The following is a 17,261-nucleotide window of genomic DNA, read 5'->3' as shown; positions in this document are numbered from 1 at the left end:
GGAAAGACCCTTCACTCACCCTTTCCCACAACCCCGAATGCTTACAGACTAACCACCACTGTCTGCCCAATAGATATGCAAGCTTTACACTTAGTTCTTATTTTTGCCTAGAAAACTTCCTTTAGGATTCTGCTCAAAAGCTACTTCATCAGAATACTTCCATAATATTCCCGAAACAGTGCTCATCCCCTATTTTGTTACTCTCTATCCTTCTTACCCTGCTTTATTTTTCATCACAGCAATCATCTCGTAACACAGTTCATATTTATATATTTTTTCTTTCTCTACTGAAATGTTAGCTCCACTGGAGTGGGAATTTTGTCTATTTTGTTCACTGCTATATCCCTTAAAACTAGAGCAGAGCCTGGCACCATTGTGGACACTCAACAAATACTGAATGAATAAAGACAAGAAAAGAAAAAAAAAGGCTTAGTGATTATAACCCTAATACTTAGCAGTCTCTGGCTATCTGATAAGCCCAAATTCCATCACTAAGAATTCCCTCATTCTTTTCCTTAAATAGTTCTGTCCTGCATAAAATAACATTGTTACAGATTCACTATCAGTTTTTGGTAATGACACATGAATTACATTTCTTCTGGCACTGGTGGTCTCTTGCCATGATTAATCCAACCTCCTTTATCAAGGTCTTCACATACAAGAGAAGCTCAAAATTAACCAGTATGATTTTCACTTGTAACTAATGGCATGCATCTGGTGACACTGCTGGCGGACTCTGTGGTTAGGAAACCAGAAAAACTTTACTGCCCACGAAAAGAATTAAAGGCATAACCTTCAGCTTTGACTTCATTAACATTTTCCTCTAAATCTGGCCTAACGAGCCACAGTTGCCTGAAAAGGTTATGAAATAGCACAACCGAAACCATATTATCACATCACAATCATGCCAGGTGATATGAGAACTGGTTATATGAAACAGCATATACATAAACATTTCAGTGTCAGATGCTTCATCTTATGACCTGTTTTACGCATTTCATTTGTCAATCTGAAATAAAAGCTTATGTTACTTGAAATTTCATTTTGGCCAATTCTTCGCATTCTTACATAGATATGTGAGCCTACATTCTAGATTAAATCATGACTGAGATCTAAATTAAGACATAAGAGCTGCAAAAAAATACCTTCATTCCTTCTAGATTTCTATTCCATTTCTAACAAATCACTGATTAGTATATCACACTGCACAGCATCAAGCCACGGGCAAGACTGCTAATAATAACATGGAAACGTCAACCCCCATGACTCATCAATCTACCACACATAAGAATGCAGTTAGCAACTGTTCCTCATGTCTCTGCAACTACATGGTGCTCAAATGTCAAAATATTCAGCCTAGATAGAAAAGTCAAAATTATTAATAGTTACAGGAAAATAAAGCTTTGGATTAAATATCCAAAGATGCTTAAAAGTCTAGGTGTAATATAGATGAGTTTATAACCCAAAAAAGCCCTTTCTTTCGATAAGAATAAGAGAATTAGAATATTTACATTTAGATCCTAGTGCTGCCCACTGTCTAGCTAACTGACTTTATGCAAATTACCCTTTCAGAGCTTCGGTTTCTTCATCTCTTAAAAACAGAGTAACATCTACCTTACAGTATTATAGAAAGGATTAAATGAGAAACTGTATGGGACACCAAGCCTCTGTACACCTCCACTTGGATATACATCTCAAACTCAGTATGTCCAAAACTGACTTCATCTTCCCTTTCTCTGCCCCTGCTCTTCTTCCTATATTTTCTCCCTTAATGAATGGTACCTCCCACCAAATCACACAACACAGAAACCTGTTAAGTCGCTCTAAATTTCTCCTTCACTTTTATTTTCCTCATCTATATTCTCCACTCCTCATATTAAGTCCAGGACAAGGTCCTAAAGTTCTACATAGTCTCTCATATTTATCCTTTATTTCTCATGTCCACAGTTACTGCTACTACCTGCCACCTGAATTTCTTACACTTAAGCAATTTATCTTCCATACCGATATCATAGAGAGCCTTCTAAAGTTGTTCAACAACATGGTTGAACCACTTCAATAATTCTGCACTTGGTAGGCTCCCACAGCCTACCAAAATTGGAGAGAAAAACATTTAACCCCATCTTCAAGGCTCTTCACAATTTTGTCAATTTTATGTCATGCATTCCTCCAAACACCCATCAATCCTACACTTCACAAATGTGACAAACTGAAAATGACTTTCACTTCTTCAAACATACCATGCTGCTGAACAATTTACTTGTTACTCTCACAGCTCCTTTTGCCTACAATGCCATTCTCACCTTCACCAGGCAAATACCTAAGTTCCTTTCAACACTCAGATTAAGCATTACCTTGTCTAAAAAAACTTTTTTGATACTGCCTTTCAACTCCACTAAAATAACTGACTCTTCTGATACCCTCTGCATCATATATGGTCATCTATAACAATGTTATCTCATCCAGTATGAAGTAATGCTAAACACATTAATGCCCTAAAACTCATAGGAAGAAAATGTAATTCGATATGCAAAGGCCTGAGTTCAAGTCCTGACGCCATTGTATACTTGTCGTATAGCTCGGGAAAAGCTATATAATTTCTCTTTATCTCAGTTTCTGCATCTGTAAGATGAGGATACCACCATCTTAACATCATTTTTAAGATTCTACATGTTTAATATATGTAAAATTGGTCTTTAGTATCTTCCTGAAACCACACATCCAATCAATCACCAGGTCCTGCTGATTTGCATCTCTAATTCCTTTCACATATTTTCTATTCTGCTACCACTACTGTAGGGACCAGCCCCACAGGGTTGGTGGGTTTTTCTCCTCGTGTGCAGAGACAAGAGATTGTAGAAATAAACACACTAGACAAAGAGATAAGAGAAAAGACAGCTGAGCCCGGGGGACCACTACCACCAAGACGCAGAGACCAGTAGTGGCCCCGAATGCCAGGCTGTGCTGATATTTATTGGATACAAGACAAAGGGGCAGGGTAAGGAGTGTGAGCCATCTCCAGTGATAGGTAAGGTCATGTGGGTCATGTGTCCACCGGACAGGGGGCCCTTCCCTGCCTGGCAGCTGAGGCAGAGAGAGACAGGCAGAGAGAGAGACAGCTTACGCCATTATTTCTGTGTATCAGAGACTTTTAGTACTTTCACTAATTTTGCTACTATTATCCAAAAGGCAGAGCCAGGTGTACAGGATGGAACATGAAAGTGGACTAGGAGCGTGACCACTGAAGCACAGCATCACAGGGAGACGGTTAGGCCTCCGGATAACTGCGGGTGGGCCTGACTGATGTCAGGCCCTCCACAAGAGGTGGAGGAGTAGAGTCTTCTCTAAACTCCCCTGGGGAAAGGGAGACTCCCTTTCCCGGTCTGCTAAGTAGCGGGTGTTTTTCCTTGACACTGACGCTACTGCTAGACCACCGTCTGCTTGGCAATGGGTGCTTCCCAGACGCTGGCGTTACCCCTAGACCAAGGAGCCCTCTGGTGGCCCTGTCCAGGCATAACATAAGGCTCACACTCTTGTCTTCTGGTCACTTCTCACTATGTCTCCTCAGCTCCTATCTCTGTATGGCCTGGTTTTTCCTAGGTTATGATTATAGAGCGAGGATTATTATAATATTGGAATAAAGAGTAATTGCTACAAACTAATGATTAATGATATTCATATAATTATGTCTATGATCTAGATCTAGTATAACTCTTGTTTTATATAGTTTATTATACTAGAACAGCTTCATGCCCTCGGTCTCTTGCCTGGGCACCTAGGTGGCTTGCCACCCACACACTACCATATAAGTTTTAATTGCCTTTTATCTAGATTTCACAACAGCATGCTAACTTGTTCCCTGAACTAACCACCTCTATTTCTATGGTTTTCAACCTTAGTTGCACATCGAAATCAACTAAGGGACTTTAAAAGGTACTAATATACGCAACTCACCCTCTGAGATTCTAATTCAATTGAACAGGAATGTAGCTGTACATCAGTTTTTCAAAACATCCCAGATAACTCTAATGTTCAACTGGTTGCCCCCACGAATACTCCACAATTTTGCCATGCTGATATTCCTAAACCACAACTCTGAACAGGTTGGTTCCCTGCTCCAAAATCTTCAACAATTTGATACTGTGTTAACAACAAAGATCCCAAACAGTAATAGTAGTATTCAAGGCCCTGTATGATCTGATTCAAAGAGACACAGTATAGGAAAGTGATTAAAGGTTCACACCTGGAGCCAAAATGTATCCCAGCTCTGCCGCTTACTAGGTGTGTGCCCTTGTCTCTCTATCCTTGTAATTCTATCTATCTCATAGGGTTATTTTAAAGATTAAATGAGTTTATGGGCAAGGCATTTTGAATAGCTGGTGGCACACAGTAGAAATTTAATAAACATTAGTCATTATTCATTTCTAATAGCTTTATTTTCTACTAATTCCCCTAATGCAGCCAACAGTTTTACCCATAAGACCTAAATAAAACCTGCTCTAAACACAGTATAGGCATGAACCTAGGAAGGTACTATGTGTAGAATGTGCTTAATGAAGGTAGGTTAGTTTGCTGAACCCAATAAATGTTTAAATAAAATAAAACAAATTTAAAAAACATAAAAAATTTTTAAGTATTTTGATCTAAAGTCCAACCAAATCTCCACTTGTCTGTCTAGTGACAGTAGAACAATGAAGGGATTTTTATCCATACCTCAACTTAGTAGGTTTTCATGAACTTGTGACTGCTTCAGAAGTCAACTTGAGTTTAATATGGTGAAAACAGCAGCAATGGAGCAAGAGCAAGCTTGGGATGGGGGGATAAATTTATATACATGCATTTGTGTATGTACACACATACATATATACATAAAATTTAATTTTGTGTATATATGTATAAAAATAATATTAAATTTTTTGGGGGGAGGCAGAGTCTCACTCTGTTGCCCAAGCTGGAGTGCAGTGGCATGATCTTGGCTCACTGCAGCCTCAACCGCCAGGGCTCTAGTGATCCTCCCACCTCAGCCTCTTGAGTAGCTGGGACCACAGGCACATGCCACCACGACTGGCTAATATTTTTTATTATTTGTAGAAATAAGGTCTCACTATGTTGCCCAGGCTAGTCTTGAACTCCCAGGCTCAAGCAATCCTCCTGCCTCAGCCTCCCAAAGTGCTGGGATTACAGGCGTGAGCCACTGCACCCAGCCCAAAATTAAATTTTATGTCTATATGTATGTGTGTACATAGACAAACACATGCATATAAATTCATCACCCAATCCCCAAGCTTGCTCTTGCTCCATTGCTGCTATTTTCACCCTATTAAACTTAAGTTGACTTCTGAACCAGTGACTTCTGAAGCAGTCACAACTTAATGAAAACCTACTAAGCTGAGGTATGGATAAAAATCTCTTTAATGTGCTACTGTCACCAGAAAGACAGGTAGAGATTTGGTTGGACTTTTAACCAAATTTTATCTTCACATATCTCCAATATGCTAAAATTTGAATCCTTCACATTTCTTTCTGAGGTTTTATGGGACTCCCATGAATTTTTTTTATTTTAATCTTAAATTTAAGATTCTTAACATACACCGTTTTAATTAAGAGTTAAATGTGGAGCTGTGGGTGTCTAAGCTTTAATTATATCCTACTTATGAGAAGCTCTGGCATGTCTTAAAACTTGGGAGAAAAAGCAAATGACAATACTTTTAAAAAATCTTCATATGTTTAAAAGCTGAGTAGTTGCATTATTTATGGATACTGAAAGAAATAATAAGTATTTAAAGCCAGTTCTCCTCCCAAAGTCTAGATTAGCAAAACAAATAACTTTGTCTATTCTTCTGTTAAATAATTTCACTGTCTACACTGAGTAAATGACACAGTCTGTTTTTTCAGGTGGTCCCTTAATAGTTCTATTTTTTAATTTTTAAACTGTGTATCACATGTGACAAAGATCTTAATATGAATTAACTGTGCAACAGTTCTGCTGTTCTTTTAAATCCCTGGTCCACTTTCAGCCTCTCTACACAGAGAATGCAAAGCCAATAAGAAGAAGCCAATTGCTTTTGCAAGTAAGAACTGAATTACTAATGAAGTAACAAGTCCCCACCCCACCCTAGCCCCTGAATCTGTCCCTGGAGATGGAGAAAGTGGAATATCACAGATAAAGGAAAGGCCTGGAGAAGGCAACAGGAGGAAGAGTTGGAAGCCAGCCATCTTTCTATGCTCTTTTCTCTCTAAATCATTGAACACCCTGTTTTTACTATGAGCACAAAACATGATTTAATTCCAAACAGAAGCATTAAACACAATCCTAAGTAAGCATTTTTGCTTTTAAACTGTGCATGTACACACATGCAGTACTGTTGCAGTACACACATACCAAATGCAGGCAGAGAGGCCAACTACTACCGTCCACTGTGCTTTCTCTAAAATGGGCTGTTTACAACTAAGGAGACAGTTTATGGATAAGAAGTGTGCTCAGAACAGAGATACAGAAAAGTTCCCTAAGAAACAGAACATATAAGCAACTGGGGAAATGAGGTGGAAGCTATGATTTTAATAAAAAAGATTCTCTACCCTAAGACACGTATTCTCTAGATTGACCAAAATGGTGAAAAGCTAGTCCCGGGGCTCTTACCCTTCTATGTAGGACAGTATCAGACAAGGTGAATAGCTAGTCCCTGGGCTCTTACCTTTCTACGTAGGACAGTATCAGACAAGGCAGTAATATTCCCAGAAGTATATTATTAAAAGAATATAAGCTCACAAACAAAAATAATATTCTAAGGAACCCAAGTGCTGTGAAAGACAACAAACTGAACAATCTTGGTGAAAGAAAAGAAAATCAGTGAACCAAACTCAACAAAAACTTAATAAACATGTTTAAAAAGATAAAGGAGGATATTATAAAAGTGAAGCATGAACAAGCAAATATTTTTAAAGCTGATAATACTGGGTATAAAAATATTATAGAGAAATAAAATATAGTAGGCTTCAACAGCAAAATGAATATGATTCAATAATAAATTAATAAGCTAGAAGAATGATCAAGTAATTCAAAAAGAAGTCAGCAGGAAGAAAAAAGATGGAAAATATACATAAGTTAAGCAAGATGAAAGAATGAAACAGAAGTGCCACATTCACAAAATAAGAGATGCAAAAGGAAGGCATAAAAGATTTAAACAGTAACAACACTAAATTTTAAATAATTTTGAAAACCTACACAGAATGAATACTTTTCTAGAAAAGACTCCCCAAGTCTCATCGCCAGACATACATTCATAAAACCACAGCCTCAACTGTATAAGGAATGGAAGACAAAGGGAAAAAAAACCTATTATTTGCAGATGATATGAATCAGACAAAATATTAAAACTAATGAAAAGTAAGCAGACATTCAACAAATATCTGTTAAATGACCAAATGAGAAAAGAAAGAAACAAAGTCAAAAAACTGCTGAAAGGTAGAGGTCCTGTCTCAACATAAAGCAGAGTTATAAAAAAGCCAGAGTTTATCTTGATATCACTCCCTTATTCTTAAAGGCCCTGTCAATTCTTTCTTCTACTCTCCCACCCCCAAACCTCATCTTCTTGGTTTCTTTTGTCATATCAGGCAGCTGTCAATTATTCTTTCTTTTTTTTTTTTTTTTTTTTTTTTTGAGACAGAGTCTCGCTCTTTCACCCAGGCTGGAGTGCAGTGGCGCGATCTCAGCTCACTGCAGGCTCCGCCCCCCAGAATTCATGCCATTCTCCTGCCTCAGCCTCCCGAGTAGCTGGGACTACAGGCGCCCGTCACCTCGCCCGGCCAATTTTTTGTATTTGTAGTAGAGAGGGGGTTACACCGTGTTAGCCAGGATGGTCTCGATCTCCTGACCTCGTGATCCGCCCACCTCGGCCTCCCAACAATTATTCTTTCTTAAAGTGTTAGTTGCTTAAGGCTTAGATAAGCAACTCAAACTTTTGGGTCTCAAGATTCCTTTATACTCTTAGAAACTGTTGAAGACTCCAAAGAGCTATTGTATATGTGGATTATGCCTAGTAATATTTTCTGAATTAAAAACAAATTTAATGGGAAATTTACTAACCACCTCAGCCAGGTGATCATGGTCAACAGCAAAAATAAGTTATGCTGACAGAATATACCCTTGGTATGATGTGATGAAAACAGCACTTTAGGGCCGGGCGCGGTGGCTCACGCTTGTAATCCCAGCACTTTGGGAGGCCAAGGCGGGCAGATCACGAGGTCAGGAGATCGAGACCACGGTGAAACCCCGTCTCTACTAAAAATATAAAAAAAATTAGCCAGGCGTGGTGGCGGGTGCCTGTAGTCCCAGCTACTCGGAGAGGCTGAGGCAGGAGAATGGCGTGAACCCGGGAGGCGGAGCTTGCAGTGAGCTGAGATCGCGCCACTGCACTCCAGCCTGGGTGACAGAGCGAGACTCCATCTCAAAAAAAAGAAAAAAAAAAAAAGCAAACGGCACTTTATCTCTGTGGTCTTCCTTCTCAAAATCCATTAAACTTAGTCTAATCATGAAAAACATATCAAACAAATTCCAGTTCAGGGATACTATGTAAAATAACTAACCAGTAGCCCTCAAAACGGTCAAGGTTCATTCAAAACAAAGAGAGTGTGACACACGGTCATAACCAAGAAGAACATGAGGAAACACAAGAACTAAATGTAACATGATGTCCTGAATTGCATCCTGGAACATAAAAAGGACATTACGTAAAAACTAAATAAATCTGAATCAAGTATGGATTTCTGTTAATAATGTATCAACATGAATTCATCAATTATATCACATGTACCACACTAATATACGATGTTCCTAATAGGCGAAGGGTGGGGGGTACAACATATATGGGAACTCTATTATCTTTACAATTTTTCCATAAACCTAATACTGTTCTAAAACAAAGTTTATTTAAAAAAAAATACCTCAGGCCGGGCGCGGTGGCTCATGCTTGTAATCCCAGCACTTTGGGAGGCCGAGGCGGGCGGATCACGAGGTCAGGAGATCGAGACCACGGTGAAACCCCGTCTCTACTAAAAATACAAAAAAATTAGTCGGGCGTAGTGGCGGGTGCCTGTAGTCCCAGCTACTTGGAGAGGCTGAGGCAGGAGAATAGTGTGAACCCGGGAGGCGGAGCTTGCAGTGAGCCGAGATTGCGCCACTGCACTCCAGCCTGGGCAACAGAGCGAGACTCTGTCTAAAAAAAAAAAAAAAAAAAAAATACCTCTTAGAAAAAATTAAACTAAAAAAAAAAATTGAAAACAAAAGAATTCATGGCTGGGTGCAGTGGCTCACACCTATAATCCCAGCATTTTGGGAGGCTGAGGAGGGTGGATCACCTGAGGTCAGGAGTTTGGGATCAGCCTGGCCAACATGGTGAAACTCCATCTCTACTAAAAATACAAAACTTAGCCAGGCATGGTGGTGTGCCTGTAATCCCAGCTACTCCGGAGGCTGAGGTGGAAGAATTGCTTGAACCTGGGAGGCAGAGGCTTCAGTGAGCTGAGATTGTGCCTCTGCACTCCAGCCTAGGCAACAGAGCGAGACTCCATCTAAAAAAAAAAGAATTCACAAGCACACTCTCCAGTAGCCACCAGAGCAATGACATCATGTTTTATGTGGTCTCTGGAAGGTTCTACTGTGCCCTTATGAGGATAAAAAAAGACAAATAATATAAAGTACCATGGTATTATTACAAAAAAAAAAAAAAAAATTTTTACCCCTCACAGATTCTCTGAGAGTCTCAGAGTCCTGGGAACCCACTTTAAGAAGATCTCCAAGAATAATAGAAACACAAAAGATGTGTGGCTGGGAATTCTGCTGTTATATTCTGTATGCCACTGGTTATTTCTCTTTCTTTTAAAAAGCTAGCGCTTTCTCCAACTAGGCTCCCCAAATTTACTACAGAGTCCAATTATATACCTGAATGATTTTTACATTATTCAAGCCTCTAACAAGAATAACCATCTAATAAGGTAAGAAAAAAAAAAAAGAAAAACGATATAATGAGATGGAATCTTTCGTACTCACACAACAGGTAATACTGAGCAATATATTCCCACTGAGGAAGTTCAATTACAAATATTGAAGTACTGCTAACAAAACTTTCAGAAGTTAAAGTAATGGAGATGTAAACAAAGTGTAACAGGCCGGGCATGGTGGCTCACGCCTGTAATCCCAGCACTTTGGGAGGCCGAGGCGGGTGGATCACGAGGTCAGGAGATCGAGACCATCCTGGCTAACAGGGTGAAACTCCGTCTCTACTAAAAATACAAAAAATTAGCCGGGTGTGGTGGCAGGCGCCTGTAGTCCCAGCTGCTCGGGAGGCTGAGGCAGGAGAATGGCATGAACCCGGGATCGTGCCACTGCACTCCAGCCTGGGCGACAGAGCGAGACCCCATCACAGTATAACAACGTATACCTATCAAATTATTTTGGCCTTTTGTAAATATCTCCCTTTAATAGAAGTTTCAATAAAGCTATAAAGTGGCAAAAGACAAAATACCTAACAAAATGTAGGTTGGACTGTACATTTTAAAATAACTAAACGAGTATAATTGGATTGTAACACAAAGGATAATAATTTAAGGCGATGGATACCCATCTTCCATGTGATCATTACGCATTACATGCCTGTATCAAAACATCTCATATACCCCACAAATATATCCACCCACTACATGCACACAAAATTTTTTTTAAAATTAAAAGATTTTTATTGCATTAAAAAAATGTATGTTGATTGGTTTGCTTGCTCAAAGGTACAGACTAGTCATAATCATTCTTTCCAGCCTCCACTTTTCTAACCCAATTAGAATTCTAATGTTTACCCCTATCAAACTAACAGATCTAGGCAATGATCATCAATGGTTGCTATTACCACATAAAGAGAGAGAACCAGACATTATGTGCCTCCTGACGGTTACATACAACACCATTTATACATCATTATTGTCAAAAAAAATTTGAACCTTGATCTGTGCAAGCCTCTAATTCTAACAACCAACTTGCAGGAAATACAAGGGACTGATGAACACCTTAAACATCACCATGAGGGGAAAACTCATATTGTAGAAAACTCCACAGAATAAACTATATTGTTTTTTCAATAAATTGAAAGGTAAAAATTAACAGATATAGGAGAGATTTAAAAGATTCAAAAAGACTTGTGACTTATCAACTAAGTCCAACACAACAACCTACTATAAAAAGAATATGAGAGGCTGGGCGCGGTGGCTCATGCCTGTAATCCCAGCACTTTGGGAAGCTGAGGCTGGCGGATCACCTGAGATCGGGAGTTCAAGACCAGCATAACCAACACAGAGAAACCCTGTCTCTACTAAAAATACAAAAATTAGCTGGGCATGGTGGCGCATGCCTGTAATCCCAGCTACTCGGAAGGCTGAGGCAGGAGAATCGGTTGAACCCGGGAGGCAGAGGTTGCAGTGAGCCGAGATCGTGCCATTGCACTCCAGCCTGGGCAACAAGAGCGAAACTCCATCTCAAAAAGAAAAAAAAGAATATGAGAGAACTAGGGAAGGGTAGACACTGAATATCTGACTAAAGAGTTATTAATTTTTAGGAATAACGTATTTGTGATCAAAGTTTTAAAGTCTTTATATTTTGGAGATATATACAGACAGTAAATACTTATGAATACAGTGATTTATCTAAGATTTGTTCAAAAACTCTGGCTTAGGAAGGTGGGAGTATAGATGAAACGATGTCGACCCAAGTTGATAATTGTTGAAGATGAGTAATGGGTACATTGGGATACATTCTACTACTCCATTTCAGTTCAAGAATAACTTATATTACCAATCTTGTATGTATGATTAATACAAACTGTTAGAGTTAGCAAGCAGCTGTTGGGAAGATGAAATTATTTTAACATGAGAAAATAAGAATGTAAGTAATAAACTGGTGACTAAAATCTTCACAGCTATTTTAACTTTACATAAGGAGATTCCTGCAACCTAAGAATTTTCATTATTTACGACTTCAGTCTAGCTGGCAACTCCTCAGGTGAGATGCCTGGGCAGACCACAGACTTTGGGTTATCCAACAACAGGACCCACTTCCAACAGGTTAGGTTACTCCAGAGGTTAATACTGGCTCTGGAGGAAAGAATAATGGCCTCCCAAATATGTCCACACCCTAATCCCTGGAAGCTGTTAATGTTACCTTCTACAGTGAAAGGGGCTCTGCAGATGTGATTAGGTTAAGGATCTTGATATAGGGCAGTTACCTGATTTCCTGAGTGGGTTATGTAACTGAGCTCAATGTAGTCATAAGTGTCCTTATAAGGAGGAAACAGGAGGGCCTAAATGAGCAGCAGGGTATGTGATAACAAAAGACAAAGGTTGAAGTGATACAAGGAAGGGGCCATGAGCCAAAAAAATGAATGCATTCTCTAGATACTGATAAAAGCAAGAAAACGGATTCTTCCCTCAGAGTCTTCAGAAGGAAAACAACCCTGCTAACACTTTGCTTTCAGATTTCTGACTTCCAGAACTGCTAAGAGAATAAATTTGTGTTGTTTTGAGCCTCTAAATCTGTGGCAATTTGTTACAGTCGCAATAGGATAAGAGCACAATGACCAACGGTAAAATTTAAAGAAGTGCTATTGTAAAACAATACTTTCAGAGGATTAGTAATTGGCATATGGATAAATTATCATTAAACTTGAATGTACAAATGCCTTAGAGGCCAATTAGTGGGAAGTTGTACATAAAAAACTACTGTTGTTACAGCCTGGGAAACACAGCAAGACCCTGTGTCTATTAAAATAAAATTTAGAAATTAGCCAGACAGAGTGGGGCAGGCCTGTAGTCCAAGCTACTCTGGAGGCTGAGGTGGGAGGATCACTTAAGCCCAGGAATTCAAGGCTGCAGTGAGCTAGGATCGCACGACTACAGTCCAGCCTGGGCAACAGAGCAAAACCCTGTCTCTGCAAAAATTTTAAAAATAAAAAAAAAATGTGAATAGTATTGTTAGAAAGATGCTATCACTAACACCACATAATACACTAAATCAATAATCATAATAATGAAGTTAATCTAATAGTATTTATAACAGGACAAAAACAGCAATATTTAAAAACTGTGACCCACTCAAAATAATACTTGCTGTAGCAAAAAGTGGTATAATTCCATTAATTTTCATGCACAAGCTCTAAAATGTTGCTAATTTTTATAGATAGCTGGGCTTCTTAGAATATGATTTAAGGCTTTGAATAAACTCTAATAACACAGCAATTTTACTTTATGATCACCAAATCTAAATTATGAATAACTCACCTAGTATGTAAAAATCAGTTACAGGAAGTTGGATTATCTCTAGGCTCTCCAGGAAGACACTCATTGACTATATTCTAAGAACTGCTGAACTAAATCATTTTTGCAGTTCCTTCCACTTCAGAAAGCTTTTGGATTCAAGGTACCCAACCTGAATTAGAATCTTAAAGATTTTCTCAATTGAGAGCCCTTATACACACAAAAAAGATTCATACATATTTTTTAAATTGTTGTTTTCTTCTAAAAAATCATTTATAAAATCAATTTTAATACAATAAAAGATTTTGCCCTCTAATAAAACTTATGAAGCAGTTTCCTTCGCTTCAAGAGATAAAAGAAATAATACTTCAGAAATACTTCAAAAGATAGGCCAGGTGCAGTGGCTCACGCCTGTAATCCCAACACTTTTGGAGGCTGAGGCGGGCAGATCACTTGAGGTCGGGAGTTCGAGACCAGCCTGACCAACATGGAAAAACCCCGTCTCTACTAAAAATACAAAATTAGCCGGGCATGGTGGCGCATGCCTGTAGTCCCAGCTACTCAGGAGGCTGAGACAGGAAAATGGTGTGAACCCGGGAGGCGGAGGTTGCAGTGAGCCGATTGTGCCACTGCACTCCAGCCTGGGTGACAGAGTGAGACTCTGTCTCAAAAAATATATATAGTATTTGCCGGCTACAGTGGCTCATGCCTGTAATCCCAGCACTTTGGGAGGCCGAGGCGGATGGATCGCCTGAGGTCAGGAGTGCGAGACCATCTGGCCAACATGGTGAAACCCCATCTCTACTAAAAATACAAAAAAATTAGCCTGGCGTGGTGGCATGCACCTGTAATCCCAGCTACTTGGGAGGCTGAGGCAGGCGAACTGTTTGAATCAGGGAGATGGAGGTTCCAGTGAGCCGAGACCATGCCACTGCACTCCAACCTGGGCAACAGAGCGAGACTCTGTCTCAAAAAAAAAAAAAAAAATTGTATTATGTGCAAGAAGGAAAGCAAATGAATAATAAAGTCAGATTTTTTTCACAACCTCACCCCAAGATCACTGTAATACTTTTTTTTTTTTTTTTTTTGAGATAGCGTTTCACTCTTGTCGCCCAGGCTGGAGTGCAATGGCATGATCTCAGCTAACTGCAACCTCAGCCTCCCGACTTCAGACAATTCTCATGTCTCAGCCTCCTGGGTAGCTGGGATTACAGGTGCCCGCCACCCCACCTGGCTAATTTTTGTATTTTTAGTAGAGACGGGGTTTCACCATGTTGGCCAGGCTGGTTTTGAACTCCTGACCTTAGGTGATCTGTACGCCTCGGCCTCCCGAACTGCTGAGATTACAGGCGTGAGCCACTGAGCCCGACCTTGTAATACTCTCTTAATATTCACTCCTCCAAATCATTTTATACACTGCTTTCAGATTCATCTACATAAAAATACTAAATGACAAACCATTACTTGCAGAATCAAATCCAAAATCCCTGGTCTAGCACTCAAAGCCTTCCATAAATTTGGTCTCTATCTGGCATATCCATTATTATTCCTCTAAACATCACTCACTTCCTTCCATCCTGCCTTAATATTTTTTACTAATTATACCCTGAATAAACTGAGCAATTAATTCCCTATTTAGCCTTGCCTCTTGCTATTCTCTCACCTGGCATGCTTTCCTTGGTCATTTTCAATCCTATGATCCCTACGTTCACGTGCAATTCAAAGTTTATGTTCTCTTAAGAAAGCTTCTCCAACTACTCTAGTGTGGAGCAATCACTGAAACTTCACAGGCTTCTCCTGACTTTTAATTATTTATCTTTTTGTAGAGAAGGCTTAATATTAATAGTTATAATAACAATAAAAATAGTTGCTTTTATTTAATGGATGTTTACATATGTGTAGCCTTGTAATAGGCACTTTATTGACATATTTTCTCAATTAATATTGAAAATAACTTTGGGAGGTAGATATTACAATTATCTCTATTTATAAGGAAACTAGAAACCTGGAGAATTTACTACCCAGGTCATACAACTAAGTGACAGGGCTCAGATTTTAACATGTAGCTAAATGTCTTACAGAGCTCATGTTCTGATCCACTTCTCCCAGATCTAAACAGTAACTAGCTTGGACCAAGCAGTTCAAAGGTGATTATTTTATAGCTAACTCAAAAGTGGACCTCAACGTTAGTTTCAAATACAGAATATTTCAGTAGTTTACACTGAAATTATTGGTATTATTTTCTCTAAAATTAGCGATAATATTTCACAGAAGGAACCTAATGAATAAGAAAAGAAAAATTGTTCTCACTACTTGTTTTTTTATTACTTTTTTGAGATGGAGTTTTGCTCTTCTTGCCCAGGCTAGAGTGCAGTGGCGCGATCTCAGCTCACTGCAACCTCTGCCTCCCAGGTTCAAGCAATTCTCCTGCCTCAGCCTCCTCAGTAGCTGGGATTACAGGTGCCTGCCACCACATCTGGCTAATTTTTTTGTATTTTTAGTAGGGACAGGGTTTCATCGTGCTGGCCAGGCTGGTCTCGAACTCCTGACCTCAGGTGATCCACCCGCCTTGGCCTCCCGAAGTGCTGGGATTACAGGTGTGACGTACCGTGCCCGGCCTCTCACTACTTTTTAAACAACTTTTAACTGCTCAATATCAACAAAATTTGGAATAGTGACTAAGTGACTAAGGCCGGGCACGGTAGCTCAGCACTTTGGAAGGCTGAGGCAGGTGGATCATCTGAAGTTGGGAGTTTGAGACCATCCTGACCAACATGGAGAAACCCCGTCCCTACTAAAAATACAAAAAATTAGCCAAGCGTGGTGGCACTTGCCTGTAATCCCAGCTACTCAGGAGGCTGAGGTAGGAGAATCGCTTGAACCAGGAGGTGGAGGTTGCGGTGAGCAGAGATCACGCCACTGCACTCCAAAAATGACTAAAACTTTATTACTTTAGCCAAAGGAGTCTGGTAATAAAATGTAATAACATTTACTTGGATACATACTTTGAAAGGTAACAACAAAATTTTAAGACACTCTATTCAGAAATATAGGTATGTAGTCAACATCTTACTAGTAAAGTATTCAGAGACAGACAGATTTCAGTTCTGTCGCTTAAGCTGTGAAGTCTTAGAGAAGATAATTAACCTCTCTGAGCCTATTTCCCTACCTCTAAAAGTGAGGATAAACAAATATCTACCTTTAATAGCTGTTATGAGGACAGTCTAACAAAGTATACACTTAAAAACAGCAACTGATATTTTTAATATCACTAAAAGACCAAAAGCATTTGAGTTGAAAGAATCTAAGAAAGTCCATTAGATATAAAAAAAAAAAAAAGGTAAAGTTTATGATAAAACAAACATAAGTTGTACAGACAAGGCTTAATATTAACTTTTCTTCTGAAATTATAGTAAAAATAAAGTAACTTACCATCCGTTTTTCATTTAAATCAATGTGACAACAGCCTTCTTCATAAGCCAAGTTATTTCCACACCCATTTTCTTCTCTACTAACAACTTATTTTAAAGTTTAACTTTTTTTGATCATTTAAGAACCCCAAACAAGACTGAACCAGAAATTCAAGAAAGTCTGGGACCAAGTTAATATAAGTCAGCAAAACTGCATTTTGCTATCAATCATTAGACTGTTCCTACACTGGAGCCTGAACAAAGGACATTCACTAAACTAAAATTTACAAACACCTCAATCTAAAAGTGACTCACAATTCCATAGTAATATAAAAGACAGAAAAGTTGGGCTCTACCTTATTCCAACAATGTAAATTTGTTAAAGAACCTATCACCTAACTAATGATAAAGCTACGAGCTGACTACTCCTTACTGAAGGAGGCACCTTTACTTTAGGTAACAGAAACATTTCTAAGAGTCTATACATCAATACATAATGGAGTCTCTCAAAATGCAATAAGATAATTGAAAATGAAATTATTCTGGAGTAAAATCTTT

At 39.0% G+C, this 17,261-nt stretch overlaps 1 protein-coding gene across 3 annotated transcripts in view; it reads right to left on the bottom strand.

Annotated features, from left to right (window-relative positions):
* The window catches only part of OSBPL8 (oxysterol binding protein like 8), a 216,193-nt gene that overhangs the window by 123,981 nt on the left and 74,951 nt on the right, over positions 1-17,261 (bottom strand). The gene's annotated exons all lie outside the window — the stretch shown is intronic.

The sequence above is a fragment of the Nomascus leucogenys genome, chromosome 10 (genome assembly GCF_006542625.1).
Source record: "Nomascus leucogenys isolate Asia chromosome 10, Asia_NLE_v1, whole genome shotgun sequence".
In the NCBI taxonomy this organism is placed as follows: domain Eukaryota; kingdom Metazoa; phylum Chordata; class Mammalia; order Primates; family Hylobatidae; genus Nomascus; species Nomascus leucogenys.
Note: the sequence above shows the minus strand (reverse complement) of the source record. Positions and strands in the feature narration are given on the sequence as shown.